This window comes from Notothenia rossii (assembly GCF_949606895.1).
Source record: "Notothenia rossii genome assembly, chromosome: 12".
NCBI lineage: Eukaryota > Metazoa > Chordata > Actinopteri > Perciformes > Nototheniidae > Notothenia > Notothenia rossii.
Window position 1 is genome coordinate 11,495,056 of NC_136911.1, and position 18,727 is coordinate 11,513,782.

Sequence of the window (18,727 nt, forward strand, 5' to 3'; positions counted from 1 at the left end):
TTGAATCAGCGTTAAAACACCTTTCTTCATGAGACTGATATTGTTGGACAGAGTATTTTAAGAGGAAGGTAGACATGATATCAGCAATACTAGTAGTAACCGAGTCCAACAGTGTCAGTTTTATTAAGAAGTTGTGGTAAAAAACTCTAGATTATGTTTGTGCCACAAGTGACAGAGCTCTGTCCCACTTGTGGCTTTCTGGCACCTGGTAACCTCAGCCGTCTCTCGAGTTTGTTTTTTCAAATCAGCTGCTCTTCATTTTTTTCCCTGCATGCTATATTCAATGAGTGATACAAATATTTTTGTCCACAAGTTCTTAATAAAACTGACACTGTTGGACTCGGTACTAATTTGACTGCTACCAGAAATGAAATGAAGTACTTTTACTATGTACTTTGTGAGTAATCTCTGTCAGATTCCCCTCCATAGTAGCATACATAATGCATGTTTATCTGCTATCTTTGATGAATGATAAAAAGACAATTTTACCATTAGTTCTTAATGAAATTGATACTGTTTTGACTTTGTATTTGTCAGCCTACTACTAACAATACATTGAAGTAATTTTACTGTGCACTTTTTGAGAAATCCTCTGTCAAAGTCCCCTCCTGAGAACAAAATCAAGCCACTTCTGCTAAGTTTGATGAGGGAATTATTTTTTGTTGCCATTAGATCTTCGTGAGATTGATCCTGTTGGACGCAGTACTACTGAAACTACCCCCACAAGTACTATGAAGTACTTACTGTGTACTTTTCCAGTAATCCTCTGTCAGTGTCCCCTCCCGACTACAAGAATGCATGTTTTTCTTTTAATAAGCATTAAAAAACATTTCTTCCTGAGACTGATATTGTTGGAAAGAGTACTTTAAGAGGATGGTAGACATGATATCAACACTACTTCCAGTCAGTACTCCGGCAGCAGCATTTTTACACCTTGGAAAGTCTTTAGAGTCTGGACTGGATAGCTGGTCACAAATATCCTTCAGCAAAGTGACACACTCTGTCAAATAGTTGGCCTCTTATGATGCTGCTGTCTTTTAATATATAATTATTCCTCAGCTGCTAGTTCGTACCTCGCAGGTTCTTCAGTCTCATCAGCCTCATCCTTCCATCAGTCCCAGTCAACGCCTCCAGCCCACTTCCAGTGTCTGACTCCATATGATATTGTCCTGATGCATTATAACAATTTTCTTTCCTTTTTTCTCTTCTCTTAACTGAATTGTCCTGTCTTTAAGTATAATACAATGTAAACTAATTTTCCTGCACCATTCTAAGGCTTCCAAACAGGCATTTTTACTGTATGTGTTTGGAGAAATGACACAATCAATGGCCCAGAATTGTACTTTATAAACTATGAATCTTGTGGTGCTTGAAAAAATACACACTTGCTAAGCCGGCCAGGATAAATGCCTTTTTTGGAGCCCTTTTTTGCAATATTTATTAAAATGTCATTAGTTATTTAAACAAACCCCTATCTGAGGATAATACAAGCAACCATAAAACGCCCTTTATCTAGAGAGCCATTGAAGCCCATGAAGAATTTATCCTTCCACAAATCTTTTCATCTGCTGTATTAAGAAAGCTGCCACGTGTTTTTCAAATGTAAGTTAAGGCACTATCTGTGCAGAACATTACAAATATTCTTCATTTGCAGTATTTCATTTTAACACTAGAACCGCCAACGGGTAAATTTTACCCGCAGCTGTTTTTTGATTGTATGTAACTTTTGTTCAATAACATATTAAAGTCTCCCAGTCCGTGACTTTTCCTGAAATTGTGTTATGTAGCACCCTCTGTTGTTTACAATTATCGATATGAAGTCAGATTGAAAAAATCGCCCAAAAAATGCCATTTATACCTATATCCGCCAGTGTAATCTTTACCTAAACATGCAATGCAGCCTAAACATGACGTGTTGCTATAGCAACGCCTTTTGTCTACTGCGTTTCCTTATAGATAGAGAGATAGATTGAGAAAGAAAGAGAGAGAGATAGATAGATAGGTATATTGATAGATGGATAGAGAGAGAGATAGACAGATAGATAGTTATAGATAGTGTAACATCTTGGAGAATACAATATATTGGATGACTGAGCTCACGTTGAGGACGTACAGATGTAGCAATTCATTTCAGACAGTTTGAAACGCGAGGGCCGTGATTGTTACGTGATCTGCCCTTGCTCAAGGGAAAACCTCAAGCTTGACTTGAGACCGCCCCCGTGATAGATAAATGTAATTATAATGAAGCCAGCTGCAATGGATCATTGATCCACCAGGGGGTGCAGTGGGGTTCCACACTGGAGCTCATGTGAAATAAAGTCAGATACAGTACGCTGGATGTACAGCGGAACTTTGTTAAGATCCATATGTCATGGATATCATACTACTGTGCTAAATAAGAGACATGTAATCATTTAAAAAACATCACCATGTTGTTATTTAACAAAATAATGTTGTTATTCGAAAAAAACGAACGGGAAGAAATGCAGCCCGGCTCTTCATTTTCAATCCTAATTTAATCATCATCTTCACCACGATCATTTATGTTTATGTTCGCCGAATTGACATGAAATCACTGACACATATGAATATACTGTATTCAACTTCATTAAAACGTTATTAACGTGCCTAAACTCAGTAATTCACCAAAAATATGTATATTTTAATGGAGTTTCGTCGGTCGATCAGGATCCCAAAGTGTAGCGAAGGGATCCTCATCTGGATGAAGGGTGTTATTTTCCCCATAAGGAACAAGTCGCTGCAAATTATCCCGCTTATTACATGGCCACATTTTCAACAAATTAACGACATGACTCCCAATATTAATTTAAATGCTTTTATGGATTTAGAAAATGTTTTTATTGATTTAAATTGACATGCATCCGCTAAGAAAAATAGTCCGTCGTTACCGTTTTTTAAACAGTCTGAATGAAACGGCAGCTCTCAGCTGTGTATTTACCTATACAGTCTATGTTATTTACACAACTAATGGCCCATCAACCACAGCTCTCTCCCCCCCTCCCCCCCTGAACTTTCTTCTCCAGCAGCTAAATTAACTGTAGATTACTCTGAGTGACCATAGACTGTATGTGACAAGCTTACAGTTAGTGACGTAACAACACCATAAAAGATGGTGGGTTGAAAGCAATACGGGAGGTAAAAATAACTAGAATAATTGTGATTTATTTATTGTGGCTTTTATGTTTTTAGGTATAAAATGTTATGTAATTCAGGTTTATAGTTCACCCTTCTCTAAAAGCCTTCAACAATGACAATATTCATAGTAATTTAATAAATCCTTCCAACACACATTGTAAAAAATAGCCTACTGTAAGTTAAGAAATCATTCCAATATGTACATCTTCTGATGTAACAACAATAACATTATAAATAGTAACATAGCTGAACATGGTATTGCACATTTAGCTTTGAGTGTTACTGACCTGAGATGTTTTTATTACATGAATTAAGGTGACTGAGGCTTTTTGACATACAGGGATGCAAACTCATCAGGTATGAAAAAGGTGACAAGGATCCGAGCCCCCGGCTCCCACACCCCACGGAATAACAGAGGATTTTAGCAGTCAGAACAACTAAAGCAGCAGTGTTAATAATAACAGAAACGCCAAAGAGTCACATCTAATAGAAATATATAAAAGCATTTATTTCAAATTGTGGAGCAGTCAGTTTATAATTTTGGCAGCACTGTTGAGCATTTTGAAAATGTATTTTCAGGCCTCTGTGCAAGGCTTAGTCTTTCTATCTTTATAGCCACATGGTGTAAAGTAACTAAGTTCATAAACTCAACAAGTACTATACTTGGGCACAATTTTGAGATACTTGTACTTTATTTAAGTATTTCAATGTTTTGCTACTTTGTTCTTCTACTCGACTACAGTTCAGAGGTACATGCTGTACCTTTCCTCCACTCCATGTATGTAATACCTTTAGTTACTTTACAGATGTGGATGAATGATGTGAAATATAATCAAGTGTTAATTCCAACTTTGGTTCCACCTGGAGTAAATCCACAAGCTACCCTGCAGTATACAAAGTCATTCAAACTAGCTGCACCTTTACCAGCTTTGAGAACACTTTAATGATCAATCATTATAAAACATATCATATCTATTATTCTGAAATGGACCAATCTGCACAATGACTACTTTTACTGTCGCTACTTTCACTATATTTTGGTGATAATACTTTTCTACTTTTACTTGAGGAACATTTTGAATGCAGGACTTTTACTGTAACAGAGTATTCCTACACTCTGGGACTATTACTTTTACTCAAGTACAAGACCTGAGTACTTCTGCTTTTACTCTAGTACAAGATCTGTGTGCTTCTACTTTTACTCAAGTACAAGATCTGAGTACTTATTGATTTAAATTGACATACATCCGCTAAGAAAAATAGTCCGTCGTTACCGTTTTTTAAACAGTCTGAATGAAACGGCAGCTCTCAGCTGTGTATTTACCTATACAGTCTATGTTATTTACACACCTAATGGCCCATCAACCACAGCTCTCTCCCCCCCTCCCCCCCTGATCTTTCTTCTCCAGCAGCTAAATTAACTGTAGGTTACTCTGAGTGACCATAGACTGTATGTGACAAGCTTACAGTTAGTGACGTAACAACACCATAAAAGATGGTGGGTTGAAAGCAATACGGGAGGTAAAAATAACTAGAATAATTGTGATTTATTTATTGTGGCTTTTATGTTTTTAGGTATAAAATGTTATGTAATTCAGGCTTATAGTTCACCCTTCTCTAAAAGCCTTCAACAATGACAATATTCATAGTATTTTAATAAATCCTTCCAACACACATTGTAAAAAATAGCCTACTGTAAGTTAAGAAATCATTTCGATATGTACATCTTCTGATGTAACAACAATAACATTATAAATAGTAACATAGCTGAACATGGTATTGCACATTTAGCTTTGAGTGTTACTGACCTGAGATGTTTTTATTACATGAATTAAGGTGACTGAGGCTTTTTGACATACAGGGATGCAAACTCATCAGGTATGAAAAAGGTGACAAGGATCCGAGCCCCCGGCTCCCACACCCCACGGAATAACAGAGGATTTTAGCAGTCAGAACAACTAAAGCAGCAGTGTTAATAATAACAGAAACGCCAAAGAGTCACATAATAGAAATATATAAAAGCATTTATTTTAAATTGTGTAGCAGTTAGTTTATAATTTTGGCAGCACTGTTGAGCATTTTGAAAATGTATTTTCATGCCTCTGTGCAAGGCTTAGTCTTTCTATCTTTATAGCCACATGGTGTAAAGTAACTAAGTTCATAAACTCAACAAGTACTATACTTGGGCACAATTTTGAGATACTTGTACTTTATTTAAGTATTTCAATGTTTTGCTACTTTGTTCTTCTACTCGACTACAGTTCAGAGGTACATGCTGTACCTTTCCTCCACTCCATGTATGTAATACCTTTAGTTACTTCACAGATGTGGATGAATGATGTGAAATATAATCAAGTGTTAATTCCGACTTTAGTTCCACCTGGAGTAAATCCACAAGCTACCCTGCAGTATACAAAGTCATTCAAACTAGCTGCACCTTTACCAGCTTTGAGAACACTTTAATGATCAATCATTATAAAACATATCATATATCATTCTGAAATGGACCAATCTGCACAATGACTACTTTTACTGTCGCTACTTTCACTATATTTTGATGATAATACTTTTCTACTTTTACTTGAGGAACATTTTGAATGCAGGACTTTTACTGTAACAGAGTATTCCTACACTCTGGGACTATTACTTTTACTCAAGTACAAGACCTGAGTACTTCTGCTTTTACTCTAGTACAATATCTGTGTGCTTCTACTTTTACTCAAGTACCAGACCTGAGTGCTTCTACTTTTACTCAAGTACAAGATCTGAGTACTTCTACTTTTACTCTAGTACAAGATCTGAGTGCTTCTACTTTTACTCAAGTACAATATACAGGGCTCCCAAGTTTTGAACAGAGTTCAGATTGAGATTTTGGCAGCAGTGTTTTAGCATTCTTTATGAGCGCAGCCAGTAACGGGGTATCGCGAATGTCAACGAGGGGGTGGGGGTGGGGGTGCTAGTGGAGTGCACGCGTCTCAAACAAGCCTAGTTTGTTTACAAAATTGCGGCACAACTTGGTGGGCGGTACCCTGGAAAGAAATCTCTGCGTGAGAAATACAAGGTGTGGCGTGTGAGCGTGTGAATGGAGTGAAATGCGTGTGTCTCACGCCAAATGGTTGAGACTTGAGAGCTCTGAATATATATATACTTATACCACCTCTGTTTATAGCCTATGAAAAAAACTATTAGAAATAGAAGGCTAAAGCTAACGTTAGCAGATAGTGACAATGTATGCTAGCTAGCTAGCTCAACGATTCCTTAAATAATATTGCCACAGAAAAACTTTTCAGTTCACATCACACTCTGCCGCTCCGACAGGGAGCTCTGCTCTGAACACCTGAACGGCCCGTTCTAACAGCTGTTCACCAGCGGTCCAGTCTGTGCCACAGTGACTCCGGACGCACAGTTAATATTAACGAATGCACCCGTAGGTAATGTAGCTGCTGAAGCTAGACCATCATCTCGGAGCAGCAGAGCCTTATTATACATCCATGAGCAGAGCCGACAGGCAGGAAGACTCGAGCACACAGCTCGTACTTCATTATAATATATAAAAAAAGAACACCATGCGTGTCATGATGACACATAACAGCTCACGGCCGCAGATTACTCCGGTTCCCAGATCCCCCCATACCCCAAAAATATTTTTATTGCAGATCTACATGAATCACACAAACGGCTTATTTGGATTCAAAACGGCGAATTTCGCCAAAAGGTGACAAGTTTGCATCACTGAACATAGACAGAGCACAACTGAAACATAACATCTGAGATGTAACAACATAATACACTTTTTGGGGATGCTTGGGTTGTGAGGAGTGAGGGACACGGCTTAGAACGGGCGTGTCGCCTGGCAGGACAGGAGAGTGTGTGCACCAGTCTGCCTTGATCTATGAATTAATGTCCGTGACACTCACTGCTGCCCACAGCTGTTTTATAGAAGGAAATTCCTTCACTTCATGAAAGTGTTTTAACCACACACACCTCTACACACACATGACGGGTGTTATTTTCCCCATAAGGAACAAGTCGCTGCAAATTATCCCGCTTATTATATGGCCACATTCTCAACAAAGTAACGACATGACGCCCAATATTAATTGAAATGCTTTTATGGATTTAGAAAATTTTTTTATTGATTTAAAAAATAGTTGTATTGATTTAAATTGACATCCATCCGCTAAGAAAAATATTCCGTTGTTACCGTTTTTTAAACAGTCTGAATGAAACGGCAGCTCTCAGCTGTGTATTTACATAACTAATGGCCCATCAACCACAGCTCTCTCCCCCCCTCCCTCCTTGATCTTTCTTCTCCAGCAGCTAAATTAACGGTAGGTTACTCTGAGTGACAAGCATACAGTTAGACACAACACTGTCATTGCAAGTGACCCTCAGTTAGTTGACTTTTATGTTCAACTGCTAAATTCGTTATTGATAAAAAAAAGGGCTTCTACTGTACCTAATTACCTTAACACTAGAACCGCCAGAGGTTTTTGTATAGGCCTACCTAAACCAGTCAAATCCCGCTATTAGAATGCAATTTTTAACAGCATAGGGTGCTACATAACACACTTTCAGGAAAAGTCACGGACTGGGAGACTTTAATATTTTATTGAAAAAAAGTTACATTGCACACACGCAACACACATCACACAAATTGACCCGATTGGCGGTTCTAGTGTTAAATAAACTCACTAATTAATGAAACCAGTTCAATACGCATTATTAGGGTCTGAGACCTAGGTCGGCGAAGACCCTATTGAAATCGGTCGCGCAGCGACCGATAAACCTGCGAAACACACACAAAACAGGGAAAACGACCGGCAAAAGCACAGAAAAGGTTCGGAAATCATGATGGGTGATAGGCCGCGTGAGCCCAGTCACACACACACACACACACACACACACACACACACACACACACACACACACACACACACACACACACACACACACACACACACACACACACACACACACACACACACACACACACACACACGAAGCCCACGTGACTGCAACTCGCATGATTGATATCGGTAGGATCAATTTAGTCGCTCGCAAACGCGAGCGATAACCATGCAAAACCCACACAAAACAGGGCAAAAGACGGGCAAAAGTGGCCTTAATCATGACAGTAGATAGCCCACGCCAATTATTATTATTTGAATACACTGCGCGCACTTTTGACCCTCGCAACATATGTGAAAACTCACCAAATTTCGCATTCGCATCACAAGTCGTGAAAATAGCGATGTGTAATTGGTACCGGAACTTTGCGTAAAAAATTGCGTAGACCACGCCCACTTCCGTTTTTAACGTTAACTCCCCCTACTTTAACTTTCACGTAAACCAACGAAACTCGCTACGCATATCTAGGGTGCGGAGACGAGCAAAAAAGCCTCTTGGAGGGGTATAAAATAACGTACAGCAAGTCGGCCATTTTGAATTTGGCGTTGGAAAAACGCGATTTATCGCGTTTTTCGTCCTCCGCACTTTAACGAACTCCTCCTAGGGAATTTATCCGTACGACTCCAAATTCGTCGGGTAGCTTCTCGACAAATGGCCGATCTAAAGTTATCACAGAACTTTTTTGGGCGATCTAAAGTTATCACGGAACTTTTTTTCTTTCGCACGGCACAGCCGTGATTTGGCGCCAAAGTTCGCGTTCGCTCGATGCTAGGCCATCCCTCGCCATGGAACACGATGATGTCATAATTCAAACTGACATGCTCAGAACGCCACCAAACTTCACATGATGATTAACACTGCGGCCCTGAACAGCTCTACGTCAAATCCGATGTTACTTAATATGGCGTTACCATGGCAACGGATCCCTCGCCATAACACACGGTGTCGCTGTAACTCCAATGGACACGGTCCCATCGTCCCCCAATCTTCACTTTTATATCACCGGTGAATGCCTCAACAGCTCTACATGAAATCTGAGATCTCATCGTATGCCGTTTCCATGGCAACAAATCCCTCGCTAAAAAACACGATGTTCTGTTAACTCAATGGAAAATCGTCCAAACGGCACCAGACTTCATATGATGGGTGATGGTCAGGCCCTAAACAGCTCTATGCCAATTATGGGATGTCATCGTATGCCGTTTCCATGGCAACGCATCCCTCGCCATACAACTCTATGTTGTCGTAATTCAATGGAAAATCGTCCAAACGCCACCAGACTTCATATGATGGGTGATGGTCAGGCCCTAAACAGCTCTATGTCAATTATGGGATGTCATCATTTGCTGTTTCCATAGCAACGCATCCCCCTCCATAAAACCAAATGTTGTCTTAACTCAATGGAAAATGGTCCAAACGACACCAGACTTCAGATCACAGTTAATGGTCCGGCCCTCAACACCTCAATGTCACAATAGTGAGTTTTCCTCAAAAGCTGTTGCCATGGCAACGCATCCCTCACCAAAATACCCGATGTTCTGTTAACTCAATGGAAAATCGTCCAAACGGCACCAGACTTCATACTATGGGTGACGGTCAGGCCCTGAACAGCTCTAACTCCATTATGGGGTGTCATCAAATGCCGTTGCCATGGTAACAAAATGGTCGAAATGAAACACGGTTTTCTCATAAATCCAGTTATTGCTCCAAACGGCACAAAACTTCACAGGTTTTATAACGATGCAGGCTCCAACACATCTACGCGTATTATGGGGTGTCATCAAATGCCGTTGCCATGGCGACAGATCACTTGCCATCAAACACAATGTTTATGTTACTGCTGTAACTCAAAGACATTGTCCGATCGAACTGAAACTTCCCACGTTTGCCAACGGCCGAGTCCTCGAGACACCTAGACACACACATCGACGTGCGGACAACAGCCTACGGAACGTCGAAGACCCGCTCAACGCTGCTTGCAGCTTTAATTCTTATTCTTATCATTCTTTATGAGCGCAGAAATAGTCTTAAAATCAGATCTGTTTTTTAAATGAAATCTGACGGCAGGCAGTTAGCTCTGATCACCTATGATAAATGCGCCGCACCTAATCGCTGGCCATTCAGCCACAGACACTGTTCGAAATCGGGGGGAGCCAGGGGGAGCTCCCCTGAAGGATGACTTTGAGATAAATAGGGGGAGCCCAAAACAATCGTGCATATTTGTGTCACACAGATTAGAAATGTTGAGTTTCTGTAAATAACAGTTCTTGAAATAAATAATAGTTATTGTTCATTACAGTTTCTGAATATTTGTTTTATATTTGTGAATATGTCTGGGTGTTGCCATCTGTACGTGGCGGCGCTGCATTCTTACTTACGTTGCTATGGTTATGGCGGTGATGCCGGCGCGGTATTTGAAATGTTCATATTGATATTTTTTTAACTCTGGCTTTGTAATAAAAAATATGGCAAAACAAAAACAGCCAAGCGTCACAGCTTTTGGATTCACAAGCAAAGAAGCGAAGGAGTCTAAAAATGAAAAAGTGAACAGAAAACAACTTTTAGTTCGCCGGCTGTAAGCGGCGTTAGGGTCGAGCTTGACAGCTCCACACCAAGGGAGAGGCCTGCCGATGCGGAGCCTGAAGAGGCTTCAACAACGGCCACATCCGCCGGCATAGTGAAACCGTCTTTATTAGTAGAAGAGTGTTTTTATAGCAATTGATTGCATCCGTGCTGCTGCGCCAGTCAACAGAGCGGAGCGTGTGATATATTTAGTAGCAGGATGTGCTCTGAAAAATAGGGCTCCCCGAAAGCAAATGGGTAATTCGAACACTGACAGAGTTCCCTCTATACAAATCAAACTGTAGACTGTGTGAAAGCACCTATTGTTTTAAATAATGGTCGGAATGTGACCTGTGAGCCTTCTGAATTACCGTGGGACAGCACATTCTAAACTAAAATGTTCAATCAATAAAGTAACATCTTATCTTATTTTAATAATATCTTCATATTAATAATAATAATAAATCATACAGTATGTGTCCGAAAGAGAGCAGGAGGAAGCAAACACAAAAATATACAAAAAATATACTGCATATTAAAGCAAACGATTGTAAAGGTAAAAGTATGAGCATAACAAATAAAGAAGTGTAATGTAAACATTTACATTATAATTATGATTATTTAATATATAAAGACTATATATTATTGAATTACAAGATTAGATATACTTTAGTTGATCTAAAATATTGATGTGTTCAAATGCTCTTCAAAACACAACTGAAAGTCCATGAAACTTGTCTTTCTGTATTTGTGAATGAAGTGCCATGTCCTGGTAAAAACCTGAAATTGAAAATCTGGCAACGCCCTCTTGGAAAATAGTGGGAGGGCTTAACATTCCTCTATACTGGTCTTAGGCAGGTCGTAGGCAGGAAGCTGTAAACTGGAGTCTGAAATGAAGTGCTACATCTGTAATGCATGTGTGCAGGTTACGTGCCAGTCGTCTATTTATGTAGACAATGATATGTTCATAGAACAGAACATTACAGATATATCGATAGAGAGAGATAGAGAGATTTGTACCTAAACAAAACACAAGTCTAACACAAAGCGTTTAAATCAGCACTCTTAGCGATATTTTAAACTTCATGCTATCTGCACAACCTATATCATATGACAAGCTGAGAGTCCACAGATTATATTGGTCTAAATTTCATCCCTGTGTGATCAAAACTCACTGTTCTGTATGATAAATAAAAGAACATTGTACCTTGAAAATCTATAGCGGGTACATTTTACCCGTTGGCGGTTTTAGGTATACAGCGACCTCTGGCGGTCCTAGTGTTAAAAGTGTTCAGAAAGACTGCATCAAATATGCTATATGTATAGAATATCAATATTGTTATTAACTTCAATTAAAGTCCATTTAAATAGCGGGCAAGACTTTCCGAGGGGTAAAAATGCTGCTGCCGGACTACTGACTGGAAGTAGGCTATTGCTGATATCATGTCTACCATATCCTCTTAAAATACTCTGTCCAACAATATCAGTCTCATGAAGAAAGGTGTTTCAACGCTGATTGAAAATAGCAGAGAAACATGCATTCTTGTTCTCAGGAGGGGACATTGACAGAGGATTACTCAAAAAGTACACAGTAACGGAACGTCCACACAGCAGCGTGCATTGACGCTTGGCGGTGGGCGTGTCTGCAACGCGTAGCTACACTCCCCACAATGCAATTTGGCGAAGCGTGACGTCACCCCATTCAAAATGAATGGGCAGAAACGTTGAAGCTTCAACGCACGCCGCTGTGTGGACGAGCCGTAAGTACTTCATAGTACTTGTTGTGGTCACTACTAGCCTACTGAGTCCAACAGGATCGATCTCACGAAGAACTATTGGCAGAAAAAAAAATAACAAACTCGAGAGACGGCTGAGCTGACCCCAGTGCAGAATCGCTGTATAGTTGAAATCTCCAAACAATGTTGTCCATTTTAGACACAGGCCTATTATATTTACAGCCCTTAATAACATTCATAATGTGTCTTGGCTGTTTTCGTTGTGAAAAAAAATGGACCGTAGATACACGGATTGACCGTCCTCATCTGCGCTCTTATTTTGAAAGACAACTTCCGGTAGCAGAATATGAAAAAACTGGGTTTTTTTTGTTTCTGTTTACTAGTGATTTTATTTTTTGTTTTGAGAAGTAAAAAATGAAAATCATCCCGTTTTTTAAGTTTAGTAAATCAATTTTTCACCATGATAGAGAAAAAAAGCCTTGTATTTCAATTTTGGTTTTTCAATTTGAAAACGAAAATCAAATATCTAGTCGTTTTTAGTTTTTGAATATCCTTTTGTGAAAAGAAAATCCAATGACCAAAACATACACTGACCGTACATGGACCCTGGACGTCCAACAGGTCCTGCCTTTAGCAGAGACGGCTAAAGGAGCTTCTTTCATTTAACCCTTCACATTCCAACCGAAACTGAATAGGCAGATTCGAAGGATTTATTTATTTGGAAATGTTATTTTAAATACAATTAAATCAAGTTATTTTGGTACAACTAATGACAAATATAACAAAAAAAATATTTAAAAAAAATATATAAAAAATATATAATTTTTTGTAATGTTTTTAAATATTATTTTGTAGAATATCTTAGGCCCTCAAAGAGGGTCTAGAGGGCCCTGACGGCTCGCCACTGCTAAATACATTATAACTAGTGGTGGGCCGTTATCGGCGTTAACGTGCTGCGTTAACGTGAGACTCTTGTCGGCGATAAAAAAAATATCGCCGTTAATCTATTCTCAAAGTTGGGTTGGGAGCTTGGTCTATACTACGCAAGCGATGATGACTTCCACCTTGATAATTTAGCGCGAATGTATACCTAGCCGAATTGCACTGTAGGGGGCGAGATCGAGTCTTTGACCTGTGTTTCTTCTACTGTCTATGGATCTGACCCCGGTCAAATCAGCCACATTAAACGTGACATGCTAACATGGATACAGCAGGAATGAGGCCGCGGGGTTTGCTTCAGGGGAAATTTATTTTTAAGAAGCTTCCCGATGGAAACCTCGACAAAAATAAGGTTGTTTGCACCTTGTGCAATGCGGAATTAGTTTACTGTAGGAGTTCATCCAGTCTCAAGTACCACCTAAACGCAAAGCATCCCTTAGCTAATGCGGAAGATGCCGGGCCAAGCACTGATGTAGCGCGGGGGAAGACTCGTCGTCAAACAACTATGTTTGAGTGCAACCGAGGCAAGCCCGTCAGCACAGCTCTATCAGCCAAGCTAACTAGTCTCCTCGCTCAGTGGATTGCCACCAGCTGCAGGCCCATTAGCGTGGTTGAAGATGACGGGCTCAAGCTTGTTCTCCAGGCGGCCACAGGTGACCCATCTTACAAACTACCTGCGAGGCGAACTATCATGAGGAGAATACATGACCAGCACGCAGAAGAGAAAGCTACGAAAGTTGAGAAGATGGTAGAGGCGAGGTCTGTAGCACTGACTGGGGACCATTGGACGTCCGTTAACAACGACAACTACCTCGGCGTTACAGTACACCTCATCGATGCTAGCTGGGAACTTCACTCCTTCGCTTTAGGTATGCTACGTTATGTCATTTTAAATTACATAATTTAATTTCGTAGCCTTTTAATTACCACCACGTTATGTTTGCTTCTTGATAATTGCTAGTTGTTTACTACTAGTAGTGAAATTATTCGTAAAGTGGTCGGACATTTCAAACACAGTCCGGCCAACTCAGACGAGCTAAATGTCCAACAATCCTCCCTTGGACAAGTTAAGGAGTCACTCGTGCAAGATGTTCCAACACGTTGGAATTCCACTCTTGAGATGATAAAGCGCGTGAGGCGCAACAGAGACGCACTGCACACAACGCTGTCGCTGCAGAAGCACAACCTGGCCCTCCCAACAAATGCGGATTATGAGAAGTTGGCAAAGCTAGAGAAACTGCTGGAGCCATGCAGGTATGGTCTACAAAGATAGTGTGTTCATGAATTGGCATACAAGTTTTTAAATGTCACTTTGTATGTAAGAAACACCTGCCCTTAAATGTGTAATCTGAGTTAAATTAATCTGTCACTAATAATTTTTTGCTGTGTGTGTGTCTGTCTGTCTGTCTGTCTGTCTGTCTGTCTGTCTGTAGGTACATCACTGAGCTCCTTGGTGGAGATAAGTATGTATCCTGCTCTGTGGTTCTACCTGCCCTGTGCCACCTCCAGCACGCGATGAACATCTCAGATGATGATCTTGCCTATATTGTGCGATTCAAGGCTGCCTTCATCAAGGACCTCAACCAGCGGAGGGAGAAAATAAACCTGGAATGGCTTAAGGTATGTCAGAATGACCAGAAGATAACTACATTGTATGACCATAATAGACTGTAAAGCCAGATGAATAAGTCATGAAGAAATATGGAGGTTGGATTTGGAAAGTGACATTTTCATCAATCAATAATTATTATTTTTTATTCATCAAAGGTGGCGACTGCTCTAGATCCATGATTTAAGGACCTCAAGTGCTTGCCCAGAGCAGAGAGGGAGCCAGTGTGGGCAAAGCTAAGTGCGTTGATGAAGGGAGAAGAACCTGCTCTGCAGCCACTCAGGGAGGAGAACCCTGAGCCACCCAAGAAGAAAACAGCCCTGCTACTGATGGGATCCGACTCAGAATCAGATGAGGAGACACCAGAAGATAGTACAGTGGAGAGGTACAAGGTAGAGCCCAGTGCCAGTCTAGATCAGTGTCCACTGAAGTGGTGGTCGGAGCACACTGCTGTCTATGGTAAGATGGCCCAAATTGCCCGTAAATACTTGGGGACTCCTGCTACAACTGTCCCATGCGAGAGACTTTTTTCTTTTGCAGGCCATATTGTGCAGAAGAGGAGAGCTTGTTTGTCACCAGAAAATGTGAACAAACTGGTCTGCCTGAGTGACTGGTGGAAGAAGGAGAAATAGAGCTTTGACTGACACAAAGCTACTCACTGTAAACAGTTCATTACAACCTGTTTTATAGGCCTACTGTTCAACTAAAAATAAACAGTTAATAAACACAAGTACATCTCATTGTCATTGATTTATTTTCATCACCAATTATCATAGAACAGCTTTCTCAAGCAGTTTGTGATGCATTTTGGAAACTGGAGATGAGCCCCTGGTCTAATGCACCACCTGGCTTGAGAAACCCGTTCTCAAAGACTTACTTTTAGTCATTATTTGGGTAGCACACATATTCTGAATGCCTTCGGCAGAATTCAGATGAGCCATTTTAATCTAGATTAATCTAGATTAATTCCAAGAATACAGTGAGATTAATCTAGATAGAAAAAATTAATCTATGCCCACCACTAATTATAACACACAACTACTGAAATTAACCTCAACAGTACATGAACAAAGTAGGCACACGTGGAAATATCTGTTTTATTAATGAGCCACTAAAGCAGCGTTTCTCAAAGTGTGGGGCGCGCCCCACTCGTGGGGTGCAGAGATGTGATAGGTGGGACACGAAATACAAAATAAAAAAAATAAAAAAAACATTATTTTTTTTTATTTTTTCTCACACTGGTGGAATATCAAAACAACGGCCCGCCCGGGGTGCAAAACGCATCAATGAAAGCGACCCTCTACCACACAAAACAACACCTGTAAATAACCCAATTTGTGTTCTTTGAAATTGAAAAGGATATTGCATTGTGTTTGTTAATTTCGTTGCAGTTGTATGTCTCAAGTGTCATTTGGCATGCTTTTATTTTGAAGGCGAGTTTACGCTGTTGACAGTTGTTGTTGCTATGGAAACAAGAAACGTTTCACAGCGGGCAGAACTTGTCATAAAGTCTGCGATAATAAAGCCCTCCCATTTAGAGGGAAGATATGATTGGTCAATTGTACTGTCTTTTGACATTACTCTCTCGTTCAGTTACTATAGCTGGCCCTCTGTGAATTCATAGCTGGACGTCCAACAGCTCCTGTCTCCACCTCGCAGAGACGAGCTTCTTTCATTTAACCCTTCACATTCAAACAGAAACTGAATAGGCAGATTCAAAGGATTTATTTCATTGGAAATGTTATTTTAAATACAATTTAATCAAGTTATTTTTGGTAAAACGAATGACAAATATTATTAAAAACATATTTAAAAAATATATATAAAGAAAAATATAATTTGTTTTAATGTTTTTAAATATTATTTTGTAGAATATCTTAGGCCCTCAGAGACAGGCTCGCCACTGGTAAGAAATCTCTCATACACACATGTGAAATGCTCTCACAGACACACACAACAGCGTTGCAGTCGGGAAGAAAAGCAATGTGGAGCGAGAGAGAGAGAGCGAGAGAGCAAGAGAGAGAGCACACCTTTATCTATTTAATAAAGTTGTAAAAAATAAAGTAAGAAATCATTCCAATGTGTATTATAGGACAGTAAAAAGTTTAAAAGGGGAGGGATTAGTAAAATATGCATACATAAAAAGAAAGAATGCTAACTAGGTAACATAAGATAAGAATAAACAAGTTTAAATGATTTGTTGTGATCATATTCTAAAGATGTTTGGATTATTGAAAAGTATACAGCTCCCTTTCATGTGAGTGTTGAGAGCTGTATCCATAAATTAATGTTGTGCTCAAAGTAGGGCTGCTTGATTATGGCAAGAATCATAATCTCGATTATTTGGGTCAATAATTGATATCACGATTATTAAAAACGATTAACAATTTACTTTGAAAACATCAATTTATTGAAGAAAATAATTTGAAAAGTATGTTTTTAACAGTTGATTACCCTGAACTTTAAGTATAATTCAACTGAAAAACCTATTTAAAAAAAATAAAATCGTTTTATTTCGATTATGTTGTTTTCATAATCGTTGCAAGCCAAAATCGTAATTGCGATTAAAATATGATTAATTGAGCAGCCCTAGCTCAAAGTGCACCAGATTGATGCATTTAACTTCAACACTCTCCAAGGCTGAGAACACATAATGCAGCCTGTACTTTTTAATAAAAACAGATTTTTAACAGAGTTTATGTATTTGTGATCATACTGTGTGACCTGCTTGTATGTACTTACACAATAGGTGTATCTGGCCCTTTCTACATCCAGGACATGGTTAAACTGTACACCCCAGCGCGTGCACTTCGCTCTGCATCAGCCAAACGGCTCGCTGCAAACTCGCTGCGAGGGGGACCCAAGTTCCCATCAGCAAAAACACATGGGTTTGCTATCCTGGCTCCAAAATGGTGGAATGAGCTCCCCATTGAAATCGGGACAGCAGATAGCTTGCACATCTTCCGGCGCAGACTAAAAAGGCATCTTTTCGACTCCACTTCGAGAGATAGAATTACTAACAAAGAACTGCTAACAGAGCACTTTTATACTAATAAAGGACTGGCTTATCTATAGCCAGTTGAGTAGCACTTGAAATGTTTGGCTCTATGAAACCTGTACTATATGATTCTGTTTTCTTCAAGGTTGTATCTTCCTGGTCTAATGTACTTACTGTAAGTCGCTTTGGTTAAAAGCGTCAGCTAAATGCAATATAATGTAATGTAATGTGTACTGTTCTCTCTATGTGTTGTACAGTGTGAACATAGATTAAACAGCCAGCCAAACTATTTTGAGAGCCAGGGAATGAGCAACCATGCTCCTTTATTGACTTATTTGCAGACCACTGACATTCAAACGGAGTGAAACTATAACAAAATAAGTTACAAGGCACTTAATGATCTCATACATGCAAGTGTAACATACACAGATTAACACAGAGGACCGCTAAGTGTAAACAAGTAAAATATAGCTAATGCTAGCTGTGCAATAAGCATGTAGGCTATACAGGTTAGTATGACTAACGCTAGCATGTATGCTAACGCTACCGTGTATGCTAACGCTAGCGTGAATACTAACGACCCGTCCACACAGCGGTGTGCGTTGACGCTTCACCATTCACTTTGAATGGGGTCACGTCACTTTTTGCCGAACTGCATTTTGGGAAGCGACGCGTTGCTGGCGTTGCTCGCTTCAAAAGTTGAGCAATGTTCAACTTTTGGCGCCTCGCAGAAGCGTCAGCCATTGAAATCCAGTTTATTCAAATCTGCCAGTACAAGCGCTAGCCAATCAAACCACGTGTATGCTGGGAGAGACT